This window comes from Pogoniulus pusillus, chromosome 2 (assembly GCF_015220805.1).
Source record: "Pogoniulus pusillus isolate bPogPus1 chromosome 2, bPogPus1.pri, whole genome shotgun sequence".
Taxonomy (NCBI): Eukaryota; Metazoa; Chordata; class Aves; order Piciformes; family Lybiidae; genus Pogoniulus; species Pogoniulus pusillus.
Window position 1 is genome coordinate 16,761,870 of NC_087265.1, and position 14,207 is coordinate 16,776,076.

Here is a 14,207-nt window from a genome sequence, read left to right on the forward strand (position 1 = left end):
TCGTGTATATAACTTCTAGTTGTATTGTGGGTAAAACTTAAGGCATGCCACCCCCAACTATTTTCTGTCATCCAAGATAATAATAAAAATCGTTACTCAATTCAGACCAGGTGCAGAAATTAATTGGTAAATCCTGCTCTGACAGTGGACCACTTGTAACTACTCAGTGAGTTAACCTTGATCATGCTTCCTACTGGGAGCTGTTACTTCTATTACTATCAGTGTTCCCAAATCCCTCTCCTAACTACCTATCAATGATTCCTAAACCAAGAGAAATGTTCTTACACCTTTAATACTTGATCTCATATTATTAAATTGTACAAATCCTTTTAATACCCACATCTACGAGTTTATCTTATTTTCCTTACAGGATAATACAGCCTTCTGAAACACTGAACATTTTTTTTCCTGAACTCTATGTTGTCTACAGCTTTTAATAAGAAGCGACACTAATTCTTGCACCAAGGTTATTAATTGATGCAATGAAATGAGATTAATTCCAAGACTGAGTTTTGAAGAGCATGACTAACAATCTGTCTCCATCCCGTAAATTGCTCTTGTGGTATAGAAGTTTGCAGTCTTCTCTTTGGTTAGCTTCCGATACAATTTATGCTTTCCCTACTAATCCCAGTAGTTCTCACAACTCCTCACGAACACTCTATCCAGTCATTTGCTGAGATTTAGACAAAAATCTACTTTATTTCCAGTAACACAAGTGTAAGTTTAGGAAAAGAACTTCAACATTCTTAAAGTGTTGCTAGCGCGTTCACAACATAAGAAAATCATTGGTTCCTAAAAATCCACTTATAAAACCATTTTCTGAAAATATCTATTTTATAAGTTCAGGTGATTTCTATATCCAAGAGGCAGAAATCCATTGCAAAAATACAGAAGCTGCATCCAAGTGGCTATACACCAATTCTACCACAGGGTATTTTGGAAGGTAAGTGGGAAGGAAAGAAAGTATTTATAGTAGGTCATAAGATACAAATGCAAACCAACTATGTGATGCTGTTGCGGAAAGGGAATTCCTCATATTAAGGATGCTTAGTCAGGTGCACAGTCCACAGGACAGATGAAGAACCTCTCTCATGTTGATCAGTATTGAAAAAGCTCAAATGGATAAATTTTTAAGCTTAAAAAAAGACACAGATCAATTAAGAACAGTCAAGAGATTGTTCCAGCACCAAGCAGTACCAAATTGAAATAGCTGGAAAAGCACATTAACAACAAACGAGAAAGAATCTAGATTGCCAAATCTAAATTGCCAATTTAAACACCTGAGAGATTGAAAAATTATAAAGTTTTCAAGCACTTTAACCTTAACAAACAATGCAAATGTTCTAAAGAGCAACAACAAGTAGGTATTAGAATTTCTTTTTCAAATTCTATGGAGGACAGCAACAATCTCACAGACATGCTGCTCAGGAGAAAACACTTCTGTAAAAATAATTATGAGTACAAAACACAGTAATGTGACCAGAGAAGAATTTAGCCCAAATTTAGGACTGTATTTTGGTACATTTCTAACCACTTATTCTACAAAGAACCTCAATCATTTAGAAACAATGCTCATTAAAAGGGATTACACAGTGTGCTGTATCAAGTAATAGTCTTTACTGCTCCATACCAATAATACATTTTAATGCCTACGTTCTTCAAGTTTTCTGGCAACTACTTGCAAGTGCTAGCAAGACTCTTTCCCAGTTTTCTCCTTCTCTTTCCTAATTCTTTCATCTCCTGTTTCTCCTTTGTGCATTCAAAACTAAAAATTATTTTCCTCTTTTCCACAGATACATTTGGAATTGGCTGTAGAACAGCAGCAGCGCAAGAGAGGAAGGATAATATCCACAATGGTTTCACGAAAGACCTGAGGTGTCTGATTAGTCTTGCATACTGTCATAATGTTTCATAAAGAAGCAGACCTATAAACACAGAACTACAGAGGAATCCTTGCTTTTTGACAACTCTGAAGTGCCTTTTTTGTCCCCCAACAAAACTATCATTTTTATCACTATTACATCTTACACTCCAGCCTATATAACAGATAAATATCAAGCACCTAGAAGAACAAAGGGCCAGAGTGTGTTTCAGAAAGAAAGCCATGTTTAATAAACTTCAGACATTAGGCCTACAAATTGTGCCAGCAACGTTCCATTATCTTGTTCCTCTGAATGTTGAGCAGCCAGGGAAATTAAAAGAAGCTTCATGTTGCAGTGACAAAAGTAAGATAGGTTTTGGTGTGCCTATCAGTCAGTTAAAATACAGGCATTAGCATAGTAACTTTGGTGACGCTTCTTGAATGACATAAGTGTCAAGATGAAAGCAGCTGACTCAAATGTAGTCTGAATTAGACAGAAGATGTAAAAAGAAGTGGGGAAGAACTTTGAAGACGCGGAGAAGCAACAGAAAGTCTGACTTCACTTCCATTAGAATATTTTTTAACGCTCAAATTTTAAATGCATGCTATTCCAAGATATGCTTTATATTGTGTGAGTTGAACAGACAAAAATTAACCCCAAAACTCCTTTCTTCAATTTTTTTTTTTCTCATCACAAAACAGAAATAGGAGAATATGCTTAACAGTTGGTCAACTTTTGAGAAGAAATTCACTAGTGAATATTTCATTGACAATCTGCACAGAGCTGAACATGCAAGTTAACGTGAACAGAGCCTCATAGAAAATATAACAATTACGCTGTTTGGGAATACTGAATGTAAATACATCATTTTCAAATGAAACTGTCAAACATCTTGTTGTGGTGCTAAAAACCAAATCACTATGCAAAATGGTAATACAAGAAAAGTCAATTGTATGTTTCTAATAATAAATGCTCTTGTGGCTTTTGAAGTCACAAAAAACTCTTGGCTGAATTGAAGCATTGATTTCTGCAGTTATTTATGTGCAGTTCCTATTAGAATTCTATTGAATTCCTTGAATGGTGAATGGAAGAGCTTTTGAAAACACACACAAAAAAACGTTAAGCAAGGGACAAAATAAATGGAAAGTGTAGCACTGCCAGAAAAAGTTTCAAAAAGTCAACAGAACATTTTAACATTTTTGTGAAGTGCAAGCATGTACAACACTGGCAGAAATTGTCAAGTCTAATACAAAAGCAACATACAAAATATATTTCCCTTTCCCTCCTCAAGGGGAAGCGTGAAGATTATTTGCTTTTCAAATACGTTCTGTAGCAAAACACAGATTTATTGTGCACTTAGCTTAAAAATTATATCACTCCAGCCCTCTGTCCACAACAAACCAATAGAAAAGTACTTTATTTAGCATGTGTACAGATGTATGTGAAGTGTGCAATATATGTTAATTATATTATGGACACTAAACAAGTACACATGTTAAAGGCTAACTCCCTACATATTTTAGGCCACATTAATTAATATAGCTATTGGGAATACATATAGTATAAAGCATTCTCTGCAAGTGCTGGAAATGCATTGAAGGCTTGAGATCTGAGTCTCTAATGCATTTGTGAGCATGCATTTGTTCATTTCATATGCTTTAAAGCATTTACAAGACAACTGGCTATCCCACCAACACTGCAAGGAAATGAATCTGTTACATGACAAGGAATATTAATTCAGATTCATAAATGTCCAATCTTCAAAGAGTAATTACATTTCTATCAATTTTACATAATGAAGTGGACTTCAAGCCTATTTGCACACTTTGGAGGCCAAAAAGTAAAGCAAATTTATTTTAGTAGTAATGAGTCAAGTTGTTATTTATTTTTACTTAGACTCAAAATTCTACTATAAACGCAATAAATGGCCACTAGGAAAGGCATCACTTCCTTTTAAGGATTTTGCTTTAAAATCTGACAGTAGATTAGGTCTTAATGTTATAAAAATATGGGTATTTACTAATTGTAGTCATTTAAGTCTGAAAAGTAGATCTTTACAATGTAGCTTTCTGTTTACATCAGAAAAAGAATAGCATTAGGAAGCTGACCTTCAGAACATCTGTATCAGACTATCTTTATTTTCAATGAAGACCACATTTGTTCTCAAAAAACTCAGACTGGAAAGTAATGAATGCTTTAAAAAAATCTGATAATTATTATAAGGGAAAAGCAAGTCCTTAAGTTGTCAGTAACTTATTTTGAAGCAGCTTAAAATTATCATAGAACTACTGGGTACATACAAGAATTCAGCTTTTCTCATTTACTAACAACACAATAGTACTGCTGAACTATGACAACTACTTCGATTTTGGGAAACCCAGTGGCAATTTGCAGTTATACATTTTTCTCCCTAACATGACACAATTTGCTGTCATACACTGTCCTCAGATAAGGGATGGATCTCTGATGATATAGCACATCTCAGCTTATTTAACACAATTGCTCAAGCACACTCAATTGTCATGACACAACACCAAATGCAGCAGAACACAAAATAGAATTAAACTGTTCATCTGGAATACCTAGGAAAAAATCCTGTCAAGAAGAGGACTGAAAAATGCTTATATCAGTGTACCTCAGAAAAAGAAACTAGACACTTGACAAAGTAGCTTTACCGGCAAAAGAAGTTCTAATCAAAGATAGATGTTAGATGAAGTTTCAGACATTAATCAGGTTTCTCTTTCAAGCTACTCCTTCACATACATTTCATTAGTATAATCCTACTTGTATTTCTGTTTTCTCAGGACTGTGCATATGCTTTCAATAGCAAAGAAATCATTATCCACATCATCCTTATTCAGAGAGAGACACTTCTAATGAAAATACTTCTGCAGAAAACATCTAGCTTGAATGAGCTGCACATACAGCTTCCCTGTAAAAGGAGGGAGAACACATGTTAATGGGGGAGGGGGCAACACCAGAATGATAAAAAAAAGGAAGCAATGCCTCTGCTTGTAACTACAACTGAGTCTTTTAATTGCTTACTTCAATTTTATTAAATAGCTTACAGCTATCTGGAGAATTTCTAATCTTTCATTTAATTAATCTCAAGAATGAAATCCTCCTGTAGGAATTTCCTCTTAGAGGACTTTTTGTCAGTTGTTAATTTTCAGTCTATTTTCTAGTCTTCTACATCCAAATTCTGTTGTAAGTGTAACTGTATATATCCTTAGTGGTTACTCATGCTGCATTTTCTTACTGTATTTCTCAGTCTTTAAAGTGGCCTGTTTTTGAAGGTAGGGATTTTGAATAACACACTTGTCTATCACTCGGTTCAATAAAACTGACAACTATTGTAAAATTTGAAAATGATCCAGTTTCTGCAAGCACAGGGACTGTGAGAAGACAAAAATGGCTTTACTATAGGCTCTAAAGAGCATCCAGGGCATTTTGCTCCTCCCCAGACACACTCCAAGTAATTTCCCCCAGTTCTAGAATAAACAACACAAATCTATACAAGGAGCTGGGGGGGGGGGGGGGGGGGGGGGGGGGGGGAGGGGGGAACAGTACTACCAAAGCCTTAAGTCTCTGAAGTATTGGAGGAAAAAAATCTATTAAGATGTCAAAAAAAATCCATGTGCATCACACAGCAAAGCAAAAAGTAGTAAGTTCTCATAGAAAGACCTCCAAAATTAAATTAGTTCCTCAGTCCCAAATATAAGTATCTGAGGATTTAAAATGTTCAGGCCAATCCCAAAGTGAGTGAGTGCCTTATGAATTTGACTTATATGGTACATTTTAATATACCATAAAATTAAAGGTTAGAGAAGGATTTAAAAAAAAACAAACACCAAAAAAACCCAAATCCCCAAACTTTTACCACTGTTAATGTTCTGTCCCTCTTACATATCTCCACATATAGTGACGTTGAGAAAAGATGCTCAAACCATAGCTACTAAAAACTGTATTAGACCTATACTGAAATATCTAAATCAGTAGTCTAACTCAAGCTCATAGAAAACAATTGCATCAGAAGAAATTCAAATAATTTGGAGATATGACCCCACAATATAAGTGACTGAGCTATCCGCTTCATTGCAATACCATTTCTGTATTTCACTTTCCCCTTACTACAGTTTTGTATACCAAAGTTATTTCAGCAGAAGCTTCCCCCGAGGTCATGAAATTGACTGATACTAATCAAAAGAAAACATATTACTCTTTCCTTTTAAATTATGTTTTTCAAGGCCTTATACATTTTATAATCATTGTGGGGCAGCTGTCCTTTTCCCCCTTCCCCTTTTCTCTATCCAGACTTAGACAAAGGTGATGCATCCTTTCGGTTTTAGTGACAAACATATTTTCACCTTTCAAACACCTTTTTCATGGACATTACATCTGGTAAGGTCTCTCCACAGAGAGCAGGTGCATTCAGGTGTGCTAGCAGGATGCAGTACCTTCTTAGTCAACATCCATGTCTAAAACACGGTAAGTGGGGAATTACTTGCAGATTAGGATTCCCAAGACTCACCCATAACCTCATATGCACTCAAGTACTAAAACCAGACTGTGGTGTGGATTGTAACAGTGGCCTGTCTCCCAAAAAGAAGTCAAGAACCTCTTCCAAGGGAAGTCTTAAAAGCAGATGACAGTTTAGAGGTTATGGGCCACACTGGTTTGAAACTCAAATGCCAAGTTCTATAAAACTTGATTTTTAAGAAGACAAACTAATTGATATATGTCCTTTCTCCTGAAGTGTACCTTTTCTGACCAGGGGCACCACATAAATTTAATTGATATAAACTGATGCTATATGCAATTTAGAGACCAACTACAGAGCTGGCACATGCACTATATGGGGACAAAATCACCTTACAATGCAACACACCACTGGTCATATTGAACCTTATTCACGCATTGAAAGACAAAAATATGCTCAGTACTTTTTTTCATCTGATACTAAAAGCTTTTTGCAAGGATCAAGATAGACAAATGCAAAGTGACATATGGTAATTTAAACTCTCCAAAGCCAGCTTTTCATGGAAAAACTGCCCTTTCTTTTTCTGCAAAACACTGCTGAATTCATTGAGCAGGCCAGTGGGAAACAAGCGAACAACAAAACTAACCAACCAACAGATTTACTTTTCATCCAAACAAAACTGTGTTGATCTGGGAGCTTGAAAAGCATTAATAATACCAATAACATTTATTCCACTCACAGGTATGTTTCTATGTGCTCCATCTGAAAAGGTGGCCATTTCACTATATAAATGACAGAGCATTAACAAGCTTCCTCTTTCTATTCAAGGCTGAACTGAGGTTAGTACAGCACTATATCCCAGCTGGCACAGACAAGATGGAACACAAGTTTCTTGGATGTCACACTTTAATACCTCCTTATGAAAAGACAGTTTTCAGCATATCAAATCCACTTATTTGACTCTTAAAAATACATCCTTCCACTGTGAAAACACATGAATCTTCCTTGTTAACCATATTCCAAGATAAAGCAGGTTAGCACATAAAGACAAAGGAGCCACAGCAGACAAATCTTTTACCAGCTGCTGCTTTTGGTCTACACCAAGAACTACTTGCTAAAGATAGTTTCAATTTCTGGTTTTAAACCTGACTGACTACACAGAAGGGAAATAAAAAAAGACATCTGAAAAATTAGAAGACTTCTCTAAGAAAAATTCTTCTCACCTGAGAAAATATTTTTCAGGTAACTTGTTTCTCATTTCTGTCTTTTGCAATGGACAGATCATGATTTGGAGGATTGTTTGGTGATTTGGTATGGTGTTTTTGTAGTGCAGAGAGATGTTGGAGTGCACTGCAATACTGGTCAAAGGATGCAGAAAAAGTTGAAGTATACTCAACTCTCTTCGAAGTTAGTATACTTTTAGAGACCAAATAAGCAAGAATAATCTGTTGAATCCAGAGTTAAACGCACAGAGCTAAATGTATTTACATTGTTATTCTTAAGAAACACTGGAGGGGGGGGGGGGGGGGGGGGGGAAAGGCTTACATTTAAATTAAGTTTTAAAAAAAAATCAGTTTACGACCACTGTCAAACAAAACAGCAAAACTACATGCAGCTGAGGCCTCCCAACTGAAACATAATGCCCTGCAAAGTACCAGTCAGAATAAAATTTTCAATATTCAATATCAGATATTTAGCAATTTTTAATTTAAAGTATAAATCCCAGGTTGATAAGAGAATTGAATAGATGCTATTCCAAACTAATCTACACCATTCTAATTAAAAAAATCCAAGCATGAAAATGGTAATCTCTAGCAGCATAGCATCTGATTTTCATTTGAAGATTCAGGCTTTTGGTCATGCAGAATAATTCAGTCATTAGTCTTTCAGCTAGTTACCCTGCAGAAAATAAAGAACAGCCAGAAAGGCAATATAAGAATACACATGTCATAAGAAGTGAATTATATTTTTTTTTCCTCTTAAATCTGATGGATTGCCTGAAAACTCTTAAGTGTCAACTGCACTTCACACTTCCGTCACTGAAAATACAACCCAGGCTACTCTTCATTACGGACCGTAACTACTCAGAATTAAAAGACCGTTTATTTTTAAATGGCTATTACCCATTCCCCCCTTCCTTATATAGTAACTGCAGAGATGGCAGTAACTCACATAAACCACACTGGTCATCCACCAGTTACCTTCTAACTTGTCCGAGAAGTAACTGTAGTGTGAGACAAGTGTGCCAAGAGAAGTCTAAATTGCATCACCCTAACAAGTCTTTTTGAAGGTCCATAAACTAAGAAAGGAGAAGCTGGTTCAATTCTCAGACTTCAAATAAAAATTTGTGTAGCTATACTTGTCTGATCTACCTGAGTGACTATCAGTTGCAATATTCTATAGCATTACTGGCTCACCATGCACAGTTAGCACAGACTGCAGAATGCTTTAACACAGATCATTGTATGATGACCATATTCTTGTAACCTACATCTGGACATTTAATGCTGGTATGTCGACACATCAATAAAACTTCCATGAACAAATTAACTGCTATAAACTTGAAACAGTTTATTATGTAAGTGACAAAGTAGTAGCTTTCTAGTAATTCTGAGATTCTCCAAAATAAGAACATATATTTTAAATATGCACCTGCACATATATAATTCTACGACATATCAGAGAAAGATTCCAGAAAACTGCAGTATTTTAGAAATAACAAGCTTTCAAAAGCCTACATAAAACCATTTTTGTGTTACTTCAGTAGATTACAAGTCCTACAGGAAAAATAGCCTCTGTTCACAAACAAACATACATGAACAGCTGGCTTAGGCAGCAAAGACCTGCTGTTGCATTACCAAGTTACTGTTCAGCTTCTTTTGACTTGTCTCCTGCTAAGGCCATTCTCCCCTCCCCGCTTTCTTCCACCTTCACAGTTCCTTCTTTCAACTATAAACAACTCTATATTATATGCACACACAAACATTTTTTACACAATACTGAAGCACAATAAAGCCAGTAAGAGATCTGTCCAGCCATTTTATGAAAAGTGACAGCACCACAGTGAAAGTGTGGTATTAAAAAAAAAAGAAGAAGAAGAAAAAGCACAGTCAACCATCTGCTGAAAGACTCTCATTCGACCATTTTTATAATTGGTGAGAACAGAAGTGAGGTAGCACAAAAACAGGATGTGAAGACATGGAATTCCTGTGATCTTGTACCAAATTTAAACCCAAACTGAAGGGGGAATGTGAACAGACAAGGCAGAATTATGATGTATCCGCAGATCTAAGTAATGAAGACCTAAAAACACTGACACAGAAACATAGTATTTATCAATTTAAGAAAAATAATCTAACACTGACTTCAACAATGAGAAAGCATGCACATGCCTGCTACTTGGTTTAAGTTTTGATCAACTGAAAAGTTAAAACAGAATTTTTAATCCATGATAATTTTCAGAAGACACTTAATCCAATTAATTTACCACATTAAAAAGTTTAAACTGCCACAAGTAAGCACATTTGTCTTTCTTTCCCATATACGGGTTAGTTTATGTGACTAAGTGAACCATCCTAAGTAACTTCCACTCAGTTCTCTGGAAGAAGTTTATGGAGTATGCATTCCACAAAACTTCTATGTACATTCATAAAATAACCCACCAAGGATAACAAGACTCTGGTAAGATGGAACCCCCAAATGCTGATCAGGACCTTACAGTAGCACTGGTACAACATGAAAGCAATTTAAAACAAAGCAAAACAAAGTCCTACAACTGTTTTCCATGGAATAATCGTGTCATAAAGTACTGTATTAGGCTGTTACTGTGGGCACGAGATCCTGCAGCTCATTGCACACATAGAAGCCAGATAAAAGGTTAACAGTAAAACATATAAAACATTCACAGGCAGAAAATGCTCATGATGAACATCAGCCTAGCATCTACAAAACTAATATTTGAGCTTCAGGTCCTGCAGTGAGTTTTGTGTAGATGGATCACTCTGCCTAAACAGGGGTCACTGCAGGATTAGAGACAAAATGGGTATTATTTTACTATATATTCCAAATATGCCAATGGCAATGACATGTAAATAGCATTACACGAACTCTGTTCAGTAATAGAAAGCTCATCCACTCCAAAGAGCAATTAGCATTACTTCTAAGATTACAGGGGTTTGATTTTATTCATGTTTTATGAATGCAGCTACTACTAATAAATTAATTCTAATCACAGAAAACATATAGGCTTAACATTCCTGCTGCTACAGTGTAAGTATACTCAACCATGAGTATTGTTACCGAGGGTGTTCAATCAATACTGCTATGTACAACCTAAATTAGACATGAGCAGGACAACAGAACTGTAAAGCATGGCAGCAAATAAAATCTCACAAAAAATGTTACTGAAGAAACATCATAAACCCTAAGTGAACCCAATTCCAAACAAACTTAACTGCAAACATAATGGAAATGTACCAAAAGGTAAAATACTAATACCTTTCTGCTTTTGAAGAAAGTATATTTGCATTTCAATGTTCAAACTAACTTTAAAAACACTACAAATAAAACCATAGGCAATCTAAAAATAGAAACTGTAATGACAATAAAATTATCTCAACACAAAAAAAAAAAACCCCACAAAACAAAAAACAGTTACAATTCTAAATTTATAAAGCATTAGCATGTCCAGGAAACATGTAGACACGCTTGTATGCATTTATATGCTTATCACCCAGAATCACATTTTATCAACATGGTGCGAGCCAGAGTCGTGCCAATACGGAAAAACAACTTTTTAGGTCAGTGAAGCAAGAAATCCATTGTCAAGAAAATGGCATCCATAAGATTACAATACTGAATATTTTATGTTGTGGCAATGAACTGGAAAACTTTCCCACAATATACATATATAATCGGAGAATGGTTTTACAAATTCTTATTTAACTCATCCTTGTACTTCTGCAATGCATATTTACTATGTGATGAGCTCATAAATGTCTGCATGTGTGTGTGAACACATTAGTGGCTCCCAACATTACTGGGCATTTATGTGCCAATAACAAGCAAACGTGCACTCACAACATCCTTGTACTATTCAACACAGAGTTTCGCTCAGGGCAAGAGAAATGCCTCGTGGGTGAGAAAATGTACATGTACACTAGTTCAACAATTATTCCTCAGCTGAGATCCATTAGCACTTCTGTACCACACAAATCACAAGTAGTTTCTGTCTCAAAGTTTAAAAAAATGCTAACAGCTTGGCCACGTTGAAGACCTGGAAGGATATCATCAGCAGTACAAAGTTCATTCACGTGTATTTTACATCTGAATGACATATATTCTTTGAACAGGCAAACGGTGAAAACATCTCATCTACACTGGCAGCTACCAAATCTCCTGGAGATTTCTGAAAGGAATAAGACGTTATTCCTCTTCCAGCTGGTGCTGCAACACCACACACAAGTTAACCCATCACCAGGTACACCGAGAGACTCTGTCGCATATAGACACACACGATTATACAAGCCTTCTGCTTGAGGGAGATACTAAAAATGAACCAGAGGAATGCAACGGCAGCACTCAAACGCATTTTCCCTGCCCATAACCAGGGCAACGTGCACATGTACCTAGAAAGCCCAGCAACGCAAACTTTCACGTTAAACATACTTTAAAAAAGACCGCAACGAAAACAAACAAACAAAACAACATTTCGGACTCTGAGATGAGCTTTCCACGTTTTAGACCCCGACCTGGCCGTTTCGCTCGTTCCCCCGACGGCTGTTTATAAGCCCTCTCGGCGGGCCGGCGGCCGCATTCAAAACACCCACCCTCCCCAGTCCCCTTCTCTCTGTAGAGAGAACCTGGATCTCTCTTTTCAGCGGTGGGCGCAGACGGGGCACCTACACACACTGACCCCCTCCGCCTCAGAATTAAAAAAACAGATCTGGGTAGAACCGCTCTCCGTTAGCGGCGACCTGTACGTAAAGTTGCGGAGCTATGGGGGAGCAGAGATGGGGAGGGGGGGGGGGTAAGGACGCGGCACCTCGGCACCCACAGCCGACGGAGGAGGCGAAGGCGAAAAGTGGGGGGGAGGGGGGAAGTGTTGGGGGAGCGGCCGAAGCACAAGAATGCGGCGCGCGAGCCCCGCCGCCACCCCGGTTTCCTCCGGCCCGGAGACCCGAGCGCCCCGGCGGCCGCCTTACCTTCATATAACAGCCACGTCCTTCCAGAGGGAGCGAGGACGGCAGAGGGAAGAGGCGCGGGGGCTGCGTTCGTCGCTGCCGCCCCGCGACCCCCCGCGCGCGCACGGGCACGCGCCGCAGACGCTGGGGTGCGCGCTGGGGCGAGTGAGCGCGCGCGCGCAGCAGCCGCACCGCGCAGCACCGCACCCCCAGAGCGCGGGAGCGGCGGCGCCGCTCACTGCCTTCAGTTCCCCTGCAGCGACCGCCCGAGCCGCAGCCTCGGGAGCAGCGACAGCAGCCGCAGCAGCCGCCTCGCGCCCAGCCGCAGCGGCGGGGACCACATCGTACGGCGGCGGCTGGGCCGAGGGTCCGGGCGGGGAAGGAGCTGGAGGAGGAGGGGACGGGGAAGCCTGGAGGCTGGGAGGCGGCAAACCCCCAACTCGGTCCGAACTCTCTCCTTCGTCTCCTCAACAGTGATCAGCCGAAATGGGTATCGAGGCGGGGGCCGGGGCGCAGGCAGGCAGAGAAACGCCGAGCGGGCCGGGGCTCCCGCTCAGTGGGCACGGTACGGCCTCACACACGCCGGCAGCTGCCCCGTATTCAGGCCCGGCCGTGAGGCAGAGGGGACCGAAGAGAGAAGAGACAGCAGGGCTCTGCAGAGGTGCCCTCCCTGCCGGTGAGCTAGCGAGTGAGCAAGCGTCTGTGGGGGCAAAGGGGGGAGGAACAGCAGCCTCCTCCCCACACAGCCGCCCTCCCACTTCATGCTGGCAGCATAGCAACCAACATGGCGATTGCGCAGTCACTGGCAGCGAGGGGGCGGAGTAGGGGAACACTCGCGAGAGCCAAAGAGAAGGGGGCGGTGTGCGTTCCTTCTGATTGGCGCGGCTGCCTGTCCGTAGAGGAGAAGGCAGAACTGGGAGCCTTGCAATCCCATTGGTCTGGCGCTCCACGTCCGCCTGTAACCGTGGATTGGTTACCTGAGCCGTCAGTTAGAGGCTTGGGTGGCTAAACTGGTCGGCTTTGGGCGGTGGCCGCGATCTCACGCCGCTGTTCCCACGGCCGTTGGTGGGGCTGTTCTTGAGGGAGGTTGTAGAGGATAGGCGCAGGTCTCCTGTCTCTCTCTTGCACCACGAAATGCCTACCCGAAATTCACCTGCGTGCGTGTGGACAGCGAGGGTTGGAGAGAGCTCTTCAGAAACAGGGCTGTGGAAAGGCGGGGTGTAATCGCAGCATTCTGTGCTGGTGCCTGTGATGTGGGTGGGTTTGGATGGGAGCGATTAAGCCTCTGCGCCCTAAGGTGCAGCCTAGGAAACTACCTGGTTGGGGTGCGCAGAGTCGGAGCTTCCTTGGAGCATGGGCCCAGAGACGTAGCGGGGTAGCAGTGAGGGTTCAGAGGGCTGGCCACACAAGAGCGTAATGAGAGAGCAGAGCTCAGGGAAGCATTTAACAAGTGTGATGGTGAGCTACAGCACGCTCGGCTAGTAGGTGCTTCTGCAACATGCGGTTTACTGGTATCTCGGTTTCATTGGGCTTCCAAGTCGTTTGCAAATCTCAGGGCTAGGGCGATGTCACTTAAATAGCAGCAAGTCTGCATTGACATGAGGGCGGCTGAGTAGTCAAAATTCCAACAGTGAGAAGAAATGAGGCAGGGGAAACTGGGCTGCCTTAATGACGCATGCTTGG

The 14,207-nt window shown here is 40.1% G+C and overlaps 1 protein-coding gene across 3 annotated transcripts in view; it reads right to left on the bottom strand.

The window, feature by feature from the left end:
- The window catches only part of PTPN4 (protein tyrosine phosphatase non-receptor type 4), a 122,699-nt gene extending 110,073 nt beyond the window's left edge, over positions 1–12,626 (bottom strand). For all 3 annotated transcript variants that reach the window (XM_064157622.1, XM_064157613.1, XM_064157603.1), the window contains exon 1: positions 12,546–12,626. The gene's annotated coding sequence lies outside the window, so the exon portion shown is untranslated. The remainder of the gene's footprint in view (positions 1–12,545) is intronic.
- Between the last annotated feature and the right edge of the window lie 1,581 nt (positions 12,627–14,207).